The sequence below is a fragment of the Paroedura picta genome, chromosome 4 (genome assembly GCF_049243985.1).
Source record: "Paroedura picta isolate Pp20150507F chromosome 4, Ppicta_v3.0, whole genome shotgun sequence".
NCBI classification, from domain to species: Eukaryota; Metazoa; Chordata; class Lepidosauria; order Squamata; family Gekkonidae; genus Paroedura; species Paroedura picta.
The window spans coordinates 129,980,988-129,993,696 of NC_135372.1; the positions used below are offsets into that span (position 1 = coordinate 129,980,988).

The window sequence follows — 12,709 nt, forward strand, 5'->3', positions numbered from 1 at the left end:
GATACATAGTTTTAAGATACCTAAAAACACACTAAAGTTTGACATAGAAATACCAAAACCACACTTAATGAAAGGCAAAAATGAGCCTCTCTTATTTGAGAGGAAATGATGCTCTACAGAAGAGAAGAGATCAGCTGCAGAAGAGATCAATGAATGGGAGTCCCACAGTTTGGACACTGAACCTCCCCCATGTATATGTGTGTATGCATGTATACGTTCTATGAAAGCTACAGTGTCAGCTGCAGAGGGATTAAAAAACAAAACTCTTTCTGAAAATGAAACCTCCATATTCTTGTAAAAGCTATTGTTGTCCAAATTAAACCTTGCCAGCTTCCAAGCTTTGATGGGTGGACTCTATGATCTTTTCCATACCAGGAATCCTGCCCGGCGCAGCATATGTCTGATTGAGGGGCTAATTTCCGCTTCAGGACAAAGTTGGCACTGTTCCGGGAAGATCCTTCATTTGCCCCGTGGCAAGTGAACATGAATCCGTGTTCCTTCACCACAGGGCAAATGAGGGCTTGCGTCGCGCCAGGCCTGAGACTGCCCCGGACCGGAGCCAATGTCGTCCGGAAACTGAAATTAGTCCTGCAACTGGACAAGCGCTGTGCCAGACTGGATTCCTGGTGCGGAAAAGGTCAATGCCATATTAGCCTACTGAGGTCCCTGTCATTCTTATTAGACTCTATCTCCAAATCTCTATGAGTTTTCCAGGTTGGATCTGGCAACCCTACATCTTGTGAATGTTTTGTTTTTTCTGAGAAACTTCACTGGATATCTGCTGGGTTCCATTTTTTTGAGTAGGGTGGTCCATAAAAATAAACCTAGACCCCACTCTGATCCATTTTGACTTTTCTTTTCCCATCCAATTCCCAATAATCATCTACGCACAAATTCCTGAGAGGAGATAATGTTAGCCTGTGGTGGCAAACATGAAGATTATCGGATTTATTTTGGCATAAATTTTCATGGCCACGTGCCCATTTGGGGGCCATGGAGTATTACCTGGGAGACACAACCATGCAAGCACATGGGTACAGAGGGAAAGTGTGTAAACATAGAAGCCAAAAGGCTATGAAATCCCAACGGGCAGCAAGGGTAGCCTGCGATATCTTGTGTATACGCAAATGTTTTAAGAGAGAACAGTAGAGTGAGGCATACGGAACAGTGGTTGCTAGGATAATTTTTCCAGCCATGTTAATGTTACGCCTCTCGTGGGGGGGAAAGCCCACACACTGTTCCAAATAAATCTTGAATCAAGTTTGTTGACAAATTCTAGTTTAGCAATTTCGTTTTAGAGCCTCTCTTTGAACTTAAAGACTTCAAAGGGAGGCTCTAAGGTGACATTATGGAGTAAGAATTTATGGACAAATTGGATCAAGGATTAAATCAGAACCACAAATTTCTTTCCCAGTTCAGGTATGAAATTTGCACAGCTTCCTTCGAAGGACACTTAGTGACCACTATTGATTAAAAGGCAACAGATTGGATTATTCACATTTAGCTATCACATAAATATTTCACAACTATTCCCTCTATCCCCCGGTGTTTTATGACCTTTATCTCTCTGTTTGCAAACTATTTTTCGCTGTGAGTGTATCTGCCAACAAAGAATAACACACTCTGTGAAATAATCATCAATCAGATTGCGGGAACTAGAGCCCACTTCATCAGATGCATAATGTAACTTGAGTCATCTTCTTATTTAGTTTAAACATTTTTATGCTTCCTTTCCACCCAGTGCAGGGTCCCCCAGAGCGTGAGTAGCCAAAACGCTAAGACACATTTTAAAAAGACATATCTGTAAAAAGTGAAAAACCAATCAGTGATTCATAAAATGGGTAGACAGGGCCAATGAGGGAATAGCAAAATGGCAAAGGCTTCACCTGCTGACACAATACAGTGATAGGTAAAGGTAAAGGTATCCCATGTGCAAGCACCGAGTCATGTCTGACCCTTGGGGTGATGCCCTCTAGCGTTTTCATGGCAGACTCAATACGGGGTGGTTTGCCAGTGCCTTCCCCAGTCATTACCGTTTACCCCCCAGCAAGCAAGCTGGGTACTCATTTTACCGACCTCGGAAGGATGGAAGGCTGAGTCAACCTTGAGCCGGCTGCTGGGATTGAACTCCCAGCCTCATGGGCAAAGCTTTCAGACGGCTGCCTTACCACTCTGCGCCACAAGAGGCTCGATAATACAGTGATAGATGGTATCAAACAGATTTCCCTGGGAGAGGAATGCCACAGCTTCGGCATCTTTGGAAATTTTTAAACAGAGACTAGATAGCCATCTGACAGAGAGGCTGATTCTGTGAAGGCAAAGGGGTGGCAGGTTACAGTAGATGAGCGATTGGGATGTGAGTGTCCTGCATAGTGCAGGGGGTTGGGCTAGATGACCCATGAGGTCCCTTCCAACTCTATGATTCTATGATCACAGATGACATGGCGTGTTCGCGGGTTGCCAACTGACTAGCCTCAGATGCCAGGGGCTGACGAAGCAGGGCCTCCCAAGAAGACCATAATGGATGGGTAAGTTCATAGGGAAGTAAAGTCGGCATTCAGATATGCTATACAAGGCTTTAGAAGTTCAATACCGGTCCTTGGAACTGGGCCCAGAAGAAAATCTGGAGCCAATATAGATGGAACAAGACTGGTGTGAGATGGCCCTTTACAACCAGTTAGCATTCTATACCAGTGGAGGTCCCTGGCCCGAAGGAGGTTTGCCTGGCCTCAAACAGGTCCAGGGACCTTTTGGTCCAACCTGGTGGAAGGAGCTCCCCGGAGGGCTGAGGACCCTGACAGAGCTTTTGTAACTCTGCAGGGCCTACAAGATGGAGCTCTTCCACCAGGTCTTTGGTTGAGGCCAGGGCAGGTTAGATGTGGGCCCCTCACTGGCTAGCCAAGTGATCAGTTTCTGGAACATAAATGCCAGGATCCAAAGAAACTGCACAATCTAGTCCCCATATTCTAGCTAGTTTTAGATTCATCTCCCTGGAAAAGAAGCCTCCAGGCTGTAAAGCAAGAAGCAACTCTAGTAGTTTGAGATACACCATGGGGGCTGTTGTTCAAAGAAAGCTACAGTCTGAAATCTCACTGGGAATGCACAATCCCTTGAGCCATCTTAATTAACCTCTTGGCTTTGTGCCTTTTTTTTCTTTCTTTAGTCAAGTCTTGCTATTTGGCCATCCTGACACAGGAAGAAGTGCCCATCCCTCCAGTTTTATCAAGTAATATATCCACAAATGAATTACCTGCAGGAAGTCATTACCAGCCAGTACCAGGGTGATATTCATGGTGACCAAGAAACCCAAAGGGCATTGAAGAAAAACCACAACTAAAAACATCATAAAGCTTCCTTACCTGGGGATTATTCTTTTCTGGTGCTCCCACCCCACACTGAGAAGAAAAAAGTCCACAATCGCAGTAGAAGATCTTTAGTCTAGTTTACCTGCAGCCAGGTCTGAGTGGGGTGCTAAAAGCCTGCCAAGTAGCACTGGAAGTTCCAGCACACACAAAGTCAGGAGTGGACCAATTAGTTCACAGCCTGTGCCAAAGGGGACACAAGAGGCTGAAGCAACCATTGCTGCTTCTGAGTTTTCCTTTTGCAAGATCTATGGACTAGGTCTCAAATATCTTGTGAACATCAAAGAGAACCAGGGCAAAACTTCTTAGCCCTACATTTAACAAGAAGACACTTCCTGCCATGAAAGCTTATCTTTGAAATACTTCATCTTTAGTAGAGGAGAAAAATCTTTTTCCTTAAATACAGTCGGCTGAAGAAAACAAGGGTGCATGTAAGCAAGCCCTAAGGCACGTCCTCAATGGTGATGCTTTATATACAGAGGCAGGGCAGGGTGGGGGAAAGAGAAAAGGGTATGCAGTGCTGCCTACAATGCACAAAGCACTAAGACACTCCAAGTAACATGCTTGCACTTTTCTTGCCTTTGGGAACCTGCATTAACAACACCCACTTAGAAATTTTTCTGCCTTAAGACTTTACCTTCTTGGGAAAGCTGTGGCCAAATCAGTTTTTTGATTAGCCTATGAACATGACTCATATTTTATATACATTCACGTGGACAGCCGGGTTGGTCTGAAGTAGCACAACAAAATTGCTCCAACAAAGATTTATTCAAGGCATGAGCTTTCACATGCAGGTACACTAGAGAAGGGGTAGTCAACCTGTGGTCCTCCAGATGTCCATGGACTACAATTCCCATGAGCCCCTGCCAGTGTTTGCTGGCAGGGGCTCATGGGAATTGTAGTCCATGGACATCTGGAGGACCACAGGTTGACTACCCCTGCACTAAAGAGTTATACAGACAACTCATGTATTGGGGCTGCATGGCTATGGGGGGTGGGCAGAAGGAGAACCACTTTGAAGCCAAATAGTATTTGTATTAATCTATTCTAGAAGATGGTTCTAAAGACAGTTCAAGACTTTTCAGAAATCTAAGACAGTAGGTGTCTGGTTTCTTACACTGTTGGTAATATTGTACATTGCAGTAAAGAACATTATTGCTCACGATACTATATGAGGCCAACAGTTTGGTTATGCTGGGACACACCCGCCCACCTCCATACATAGTTAGATGGTGCCTTAATTGTTACCTATCCTGTGCCCCTGAAGTTTTTCAGCATAGTTATGCAAAACCAAGACACTTGGTTTGGGTAACATATTTCATTGTCTGCAGAAGTGTGCATCCACACGAAAGCTCACACCCAGAAAGCTCACACTTTGTTGGTCTTAAAGGTGACATTGGACTCAAATTTTGTTCTGCTACTTCAGACCGATATGGATACGAGCCTGAATCTATCATTAGGCTCTTTTGTCCATGTAGATATATTTAAAAGGTAAAGGTATCCTCTTGTGCAAGCGCAGGGTCATGTCTGACCCTTGGGGTGACGCCCTCTAGCGTTTTCATGGCAGACTCAATACAGGGTGGTTTGCCAGTGCCTTCCCCAGTCATTACCATTTACCCCCCAGCAAGCTGGGTACTCATTTTACCGACCTCGGAAGGATGGAAGGCTGAGTCAACCTTGAGCCGGCTGCTGGGATCGAACTCCCAGCCTTATGGGAAGAGCTTTCAGACTGCATGTCTGCTGCCTTACCACTCTGCACTACAAGAGGCTCAGTATATATATTATGGAGACACAAATTTTGCCTGGACTGTACAATGTTTTCCCACATCAAAATCCCTCTTTGGAAGAGGAAGTATCATGGCAGAGGGAAGTTGTAGCAGTGCTTGTTTTTCACCTTCAAGGAGCCTGTTTATTTGAGTTACGCCTCAAACTTGTAGTCCAAGATGTTCATTCTTAGAATTCTGTATCACCTAACTGAACCTGTGTCTTAATCAGGGGTAGTTTGCTGGCAGGGGCTCATGGGAATTGTAGTCCATGGACATCTGGAGGGCCGCAGTTTGACTACCCCTGTTCTATAGATTCTACTTATCTAAAAACCTGCCAAGTCTAGAATAGCAGAATTTAAAATAAACATTCCCCATGATCAGCTGAACTGCACCATATTGGAATGCAGATGGAAGGGCATTTAACCCTCTGAAAAATACTTCATATAAGTCACTGAGAGAGCTTCATGGCATGGTTGGGAGATCTGGATTCAGATCTTGAGTCCTAATTTGACAACCTAGCCTTGCCTCCTTTAACTTTTTACCATTGAGAATCCCCTGAATCCTTCAGACTTTGAGAAACCCCAGGAGTGGCAGAACATGGTTGGGAAACATAGCTGCATACACACCCAACTAAGGCCCCTTCCCTTCCCATTCACTCCGGGCCAATGACTGGCCATTTTGGGAGGGAGGGCAGGTTTACATGACCATCTATGGTTATATCACCTGATAAAGATTGACAAATTTTAAAAAATATATCAAAATTAATTAAGTCCCACGCATTTGGGAAACCCTTTCAGGACCATCAGGAAAGCTCGGGGTTTCACAAAACCCTGGTTGAGAAAGCCTGTACTAGCCAGTACAACAAATGGGGAAACACTGAATTTGCCTATCTACACAGTATGATATGGTATAGTCCAGGGGAAACAGACTTGCTGTGTCAGTCTGCTGCAGTGCCTACTAACAACTGTATACTAACCCTTCCTCACATAACACCTATATCACAAGTAGTTCACCAACTGCTGGATTTCAAGGCATAGTTGTGTAGAGTTTAAGCAAAAATCTATAACTGGTGAAGCAACCAAGAGTATCTCAATCCAAGAATCTGTTGGAAGACAAAGTACTTCACTTTGTTGTAAAGAGCTGATGTCTTCCCAAAGATATTCAAATTGCAAGGAGTTTGGTTCTGTTCCAAGTTCCTTTTCTAGAATCGACTTTATGACACTCAAGGTAAGGTGCAGCAGAAACATACCAATTTTCATTCTTAATTATGTGCATAATTTAAAAATTGGTGAGAACTTGATTATATCTTCTCCCTTATTTCTAGGGCTGGAAAACGAACACAAAAGAAGTCATTGGCTGCCTTTAGCCAGTTTATGCATGTCTGTATGCACTGGCTACATTACAGTAAGACTATTCACTTCCCTTTAGAACAGCATATTTCCCCAAGCCAATTCTATTAGTTTCAGTTTTTTTTAATCAAATTTTCTATCACTTGTCACAATGCAAAGAAGTTTAGACCATCAAGACAATGCATTTGAACAGTTTTGCGTCCTAAGCATATACTGATTGAAAACTACATTATTTTTAAGCTGTGCTTATTATTCTGAATATTTACTGTTGATACTCCTGGGACCTTCTGATCACTGAAGCTAAGAAGAAGATTCATGGCAAGTGATAAGTGCTACATTTCCTAAATTGCAGGAAGTTATTCTATTTTAAGGGAAATACCACCAAAGAAACATGCAAAACACACACACACCTGAAATCAGTACTGGAAGAAATTAATCCAAAAGATGACCCTAAACTGCTATCCAGTGGCATCTTTTTGCTGACTTATCTGAGGATGCTAGGCCAAAACTGCTGATATGGTTGATGTGAACAGTACACAACAGTCGAAAAACAAGAAATTTTGCTCTTGGATTTCTTCCAGTCCTTGGACAGATCAGAGTATTCCTTGCTAAGAGCAAAATGTTCTTTAACTGCATTGTGAACCAAACTTTTTGTTGTTGTTCAAAGTGTAAACCAAGAATTCAGCTGGCTGATTAGCTACAAAACAAACTTCAAAAACAACCATCTGCAGCCACAGGCTGGGAAACAGGAGCAAAAACAGGAGAAGTAATATCAGTTCTAGTGAAGTGCTATAAACCCCAGTTTAAGATTATTAGTCATATATCAGAACAGATTACCCATCCCAATTTTAAGGTTCTCAAAGTAGATAGAGACATTTAAGTAATTTTTAAAAAGCTTTAAGTGATGATTGGATCAGGAAAACAAACAAAAAACCAAATAGAATTGGGGGGGGGGGAGATCCTTCTATATATTTCTTTATATTATTTCACTACTAATTTTTGTTTGCTGGCGCTTCGTCCAAGATTTGAGTGTCATTAAATATGCTAAAAGTGCTCATTATAAGTAAATGTATCTTTTATGCCAAAAGCGTAGCAGGTGTAATTATGTGAAGTAGAGAGGGGCAAAAAAGGGAAAAAAGAAACCTAACACACCCAACTGCATTGAACTCCTGATGTTCTAATCAAGAGACGGAGAATAAAGGAAGGCTTGTAAGCCTAGGAATGGCAGCCCTGCTGAGGCAGAAATTTTTGCTGATTTTCTACATTTAAACAAAAGGGTGAACTGGAAAGGATGACATGAGATAAATAAGCAAAAAAATCCAGTATCCTTAGTTATTTAATCATCCAGAATTTCTAAGGAAGCAAGTAAACTCAAAGGTCAAACTTCTCTTCCAGATTTGCCTAAAGACAGGAAAACCTTCGTTGTTTTCACTATGGGTAGAGGGGCAGGACGAAGCTCTTTGGGACCATGTGCTCCAGCTAAAGGAATCTGTTGTTGTTTTGTGGCACACTTACCAGAAATAGGAGTTGGGGAAGGGGAGGAATTACTTGTTTTAAATAGATATTAAAAAGAATGTGGGCCACATTAGCTATTACATGCTTAACCTACAATACTGCTTAATTACCAAGAACCAGTTTTACACAGATAACACCATACTGGAGGCCAAACAAGATCTGCAATTCTTTTTCCCCCCAGATATTTTGTTTTTCCCTTTCAGCACAGCCATCAATAATTCCCACCTTGATCCTGAAGACATTATTTGGAAGGATGCCACGGTAATATTAGTGGGACTTGTTTCCAAGTAATATGATTAGGGCCAGGAGACGTGTTTTTGATCTTAAGCACACACCAAACAAATAGATCTTGGGACAAGGAAGACATAAAGGTGGATTCTAAGGGTTTTGAGTGAGGTCAATGTTTAGAAGATGGAGAGTTTAAGAAGCCGAAACAAAACATTAAATGGTTATGTGGAATGCCTTCCTCTTTCCAGCCACATCCTCCCACCCCCATGCCTTTCCATTCCCCACCAAAACAAAGAAGCTGTCCCAAGCCAGCCATACCTCTCCATCTGGAATCTAATGCAATTCCCTCTCGAAAGTCAGTAGCCATTCTATTAAGGCCTTCATAAATATCAGCCCTGCTTTGTAATTACACTTTGTGGGAACTACAAGTTTATAAATAACAGTGCTTAATTAAAACAAATCCAGGAAATGGCTCCCCATTCACTCAAAACGTTTCACCATTCTAAGAAATGAACTGTAGTTGAAAGACAGGGAGACAAACAGCCCCAATATGTATAGGTCATGAGAATGTTATTCTTACTAAACCTGTAAAGGGGAGGGGGGGGAGAAACTTTTTAAAAAGGCATGCTAAACAGGTTTTGAGAAAATTATTCAGTTGTGGCTTTTTTGGAAAAAGATCTTCTTCAGTGTTCTCTCTCTCTCTCAACTCAGCTCTTTGTTGAAGAGGAACATTTGATATTGTAATTTTGCTTCACCCAGAAACTTCAGCAAGACGTGTCCCTAAAATAAGACTTCTTTCTCAGCAAGAATCCTCAGCTGCCATTAAAACCACGCCTTAAAAAGTTCTTACCACACAGCAACTGAGCAAGTACAAACCAGTGGTGACTCTTTTCAGCCAAAAACAAAAAAGAAGAACACCCCAAAAACCGAAAACAAACAAGAAGAGTTAAAAAGTTTAAGATTTGATATTTTAACATGCAGCCCTTTAAAGATGGAACTGCACCCAATTGCATTTTAATAGACTAAACGCCCCCCTCTTCTTTTTTTTTGCCTCTTACCCAAATGTAGTCTAACAACCTTTCACAGAAATATAAATATTTAACATTTAAACCTGACAACACAGCACTAAAAGATAAAATGCTTTCCTGCTAGGAGCAATAGTGCCTCAGATCTCAGATCTCAGGCAGCTGTTGTTTCCCTGCCTTTTCTTTTGTTGCACCTAATCTCATGTCAAGTCATTCAACCAGCTCCAAAGCGATGAAGACATAACTGAATCAACCTTATACAAAAAAAAAATCACATCTACTGTTCTTAAATAGCTATATGCGCACATTAAGTATTCCAGAAAGCTATTTCTGTTCTCCCTTTTCATAAACGCCATGTGTGTGATATGCGCACCAACACACAATGAAAACAGGAGGGGGGGGGGGGAAAACAACCATAGGACCAACAGACTTGAGTTTATTCAGATAGGTCAGACCAATCAAAAGTCTATTGTAATATCCACAGCTGTTTGTTATGCATACTCATAACTTGAAATAGAGCCTCAAGATCCACGCCACTGTAAAACAAAACAAAACAAAAAAAAGAAAACAAGGGGATCCTTTTCCCAGACACTTGCAACACAAAATATACATATTTTAAAACATTGCTTCAGAGCAACAGTCTTAAGAACAAGTTATCTGAGGACCCATTACAAGCTAGCATTCCTGCTGCAGAGCTTAAATACTGACTCATCAATTCACATAAAACTGGCAGGGGGGGGGGAGGAAAGAGAGAGAGAGGCTCAAACTCCACTGATTCTCCCTCCCCCATCTCCAAAAGACAGCAGTTTAACCTACTTATTTCAGCCAGGACCTTTTTTTTTGCAGTCTAAGAAAACATCTCACCATAAAAAGGCAGCAACAAGAACAAACAAACAAAATTTCAGATCCCAAATCTACAGAAGCCCCCCCACCCCCGAAGTGTAATAAAACATGGCAAGAAAAACATTTGCAAGCCATTGTTATAAAGCACCAAGCTCGGATACCTTTGCAGACGCAAAACCAACCCCCACCAGCCAACAGCATGTAAGCAAGTGGTCAGAGAAGTCAATGCCAGCTATACAATTTGTAGTTAGGAGTTTTATTTCTCTGCCTTCCTGATTATATCAGGGAGGCTTTTGCAAGGCCTAATAGGTGGTGAAGAATGATACCATTCTCGCATTCTTCCTCCCCCCCCCCACCCATTTTGAAAGTGTATTATTTCCCCCTGTTCCTTCGCATACAGAAACTTCCCTTTTCACATTCTTCTGTAAAGATTTCACTTCATCTACATATTAAGTTCCTATTTCTGCTTTTCACTCTGCAATAGATTCTTTCTTCTGCTTCTCACCCCCCCCCCCCCACCCCCTTCCTGCCCCCAGCAGAACTGGTGAATATTTTTAAAGCTTTCAAGGTCAATTTGGAAAGGACACTTAAAAAAAAAAAAAGAAAAAGCGGATGGTTTCTATATGTGTTTTAAAGTAGCCCTTCTGAACAACAAAACCCAGAGCTGTTTCGAAATCTTTCCTGGCTATCCCAAGAAGCCAAGCTTAAGACATTTTTTTTTGCTGGCCAGTACTTCTAAACTACACTCCACTTCCTTTTCAGATTCTAATAGGAGGTTTCATACAGAACACGGTTCAGAGGGGTTGAATAAGAGCAGCCCTCGGATTTGGGAGGCAGCATTTCTGCAGTTCAAATAAACAAAACGCAACACACACCCCAAGAGGAGCTGATTAGCCAAGAATTAATGTCTCCCCATATATAGGTAAGGTATCAGCATACGGAAGTGAAATCACATCGCCAAAATGTTCTCATGAATGTTATTATCCCTCTTCTAGCAAAGAGCTATTGTTGTCCTTAGAGCCAAGTAGGGGCACCTTATTATTATATATATTTTTAATTCCTCTATTAGCTTTATTAAAAATTCACACACACCCCAGAAAGACATAACAACAAATGCTCAGGGGCAGATTAAACCCCGCATTCAAAATGAAACTGACAAAAACGGATCAATAAACTTTTCATTAGCAAATTCGACTCTCTTCTCCCCCCCCCGGGGGGGAGGGGGCAAACACATTACAAACCTTTCTTCTAGGAACATCCGACTCACAAAGAAATCCTTGTCTTTCTCTCCATCCCCCCCCTCCCCTTCTCTCCTCCTCCCCCAAATCGTCATGTTAAAGTATGGAAAACATACCCCAAAATTATAATGGAAGTTTCCACCCCTCTAACTCGGATGGGTCGGGAGAGGGGGGTGTCGCCTGCCAGCCAAGCGAGAGGAGCACCCAAAAAAAAGGGGGGGGGAAGAAAAAAAAATCACACACAGCAAGAAGTTTAGAGGAAACCGAGAAACGAAAGGTTCAGCTCTTCCCCATCAATCTTCCTGCCCTCCTTTATTAGGGTAGCAAGAAAAGGCAAGAAATCTATCATAACGCTGGTCAAGAGAAATAATAATAATTTTTTTTTGGGGGGGGGGAAGAGATTTGCATTACCTGCTGAGGGATCCTCCTCTGCCATCGCCCGGCGGTGGGTTGGAGGAAGATAAAAAACTGACACAACAGGAGTTGCAGGCGTTTGAATGAGAAAGAAGAGAATAAAAGAGGGAGGAGGGATTCTTGCGGGAGGGGGAGGAGGAAGGAAAAGGAGGAGGAGGAGGAGGGCGATTGCGAGAGCTTTTTTTTTTTTGCTTTTTGGGAGGCTGGGTTGCGTGAGCGCCTGCCACACACACCTGATCCTTTGCGCTGCTCCCCCCCCCTCTCCCCGCACCATTGCGGGGGGTTGCTGGGGGGGGAGGGGAAAGGATTTAGGAGGGAAAGAGAAGAAGAAAAAAGGAGGGGAGAGCATTTTTTCCTAATAAGACACCCAAGAGAAAGAAGACACCGGTGTGCCCTTGGTTGGCTGGGTGGTGGTGGTGGTGGTGGGGGGTGGGGGGTGGGGGGTGGGGGCAGAGCTGAGCCCACCCGCAGGGCAATCTTGGCTGGGGGCGTGGGGGGAAGAGGCCAACCCCCGTGCACCTTTCTGGAGACACACCTGTCCATCCATTTCGCAAGGAGTTCCCGGGAAAAGGAAGTTCACGGCAGGCGCTCCCGGGGCTGGCCTGGGGGGGGGGGGAGCAACACCCTCCTTCCCTCCCTCCCTGCTGGTCAACCCTGCCAGGGTGCCCGGAGGACTTTCCCCTGCCCTGCTTGGCCCACCTTTGCAGCCAGGGCACTGCTGCCCACTTGCTGGGTCCCCCCCCCCCGCGGCAAACGCACGCCCCCTTTCCCCCAGGCAGCATGGGGGGGGGGGGTTGATAATAAATCCCGTCCCGGCCCAAAATGGACCCCCCCCACTCACACTCCCCCCCCCCCGTCTCCTCCTCTTGTTTTAGGAGCCGGTAATAAAAATAATAATAAATAATAATAGTACAGAGATGATAAAAGTGCAATAATAATAATAATAATAATAATAATAATAAATTAAAA

The 12,709-nt window shown here is 43.3% G+C and overlaps 1 protein-coding gene and 1 long non-coding RNA gene across 4 annotated transcripts in view; one reads left to right on the top strand and one right to left on the bottom strand.

The window, feature by feature from the left end:
* Positions 1–11,956, bottom strand: part of ZNF217 (zinc finger protein 217) — a 37,169-nt gene extending 25,213 nt beyond the window's left edge. Inside the window, exon 1 of one of the 3 annotated variants that reach the window (XM_077335644.1) lies at positions 11,738–11,956. The gene's annotated coding sequence lies outside the window, so the exon portion shown is untranslated. Of the gene's footprint in view, positions 1–10,249; positions 10,362–11,442; positions 11,465–11,737 lie in introns of those variants that run through there. The other 2 variants (XM_077335645.1, XM_077335646.1) reach the window with 2 other exon arrangements.
* Positions 11,868–12,709, top strand: part of LOC143836398 (uncharacterized) — a 37,641-nt gene continuing 36,799 nt past the window's right edge. The window contains exon 1 of the long non-coding RNA XR_013230602.1: positions 11,868–12,127. This is a non-coding gene — a long non-coding RNA (uncharacterized LOC143836398). The remainder of the gene's footprint in view (positions 12,128–12,709) is intronic.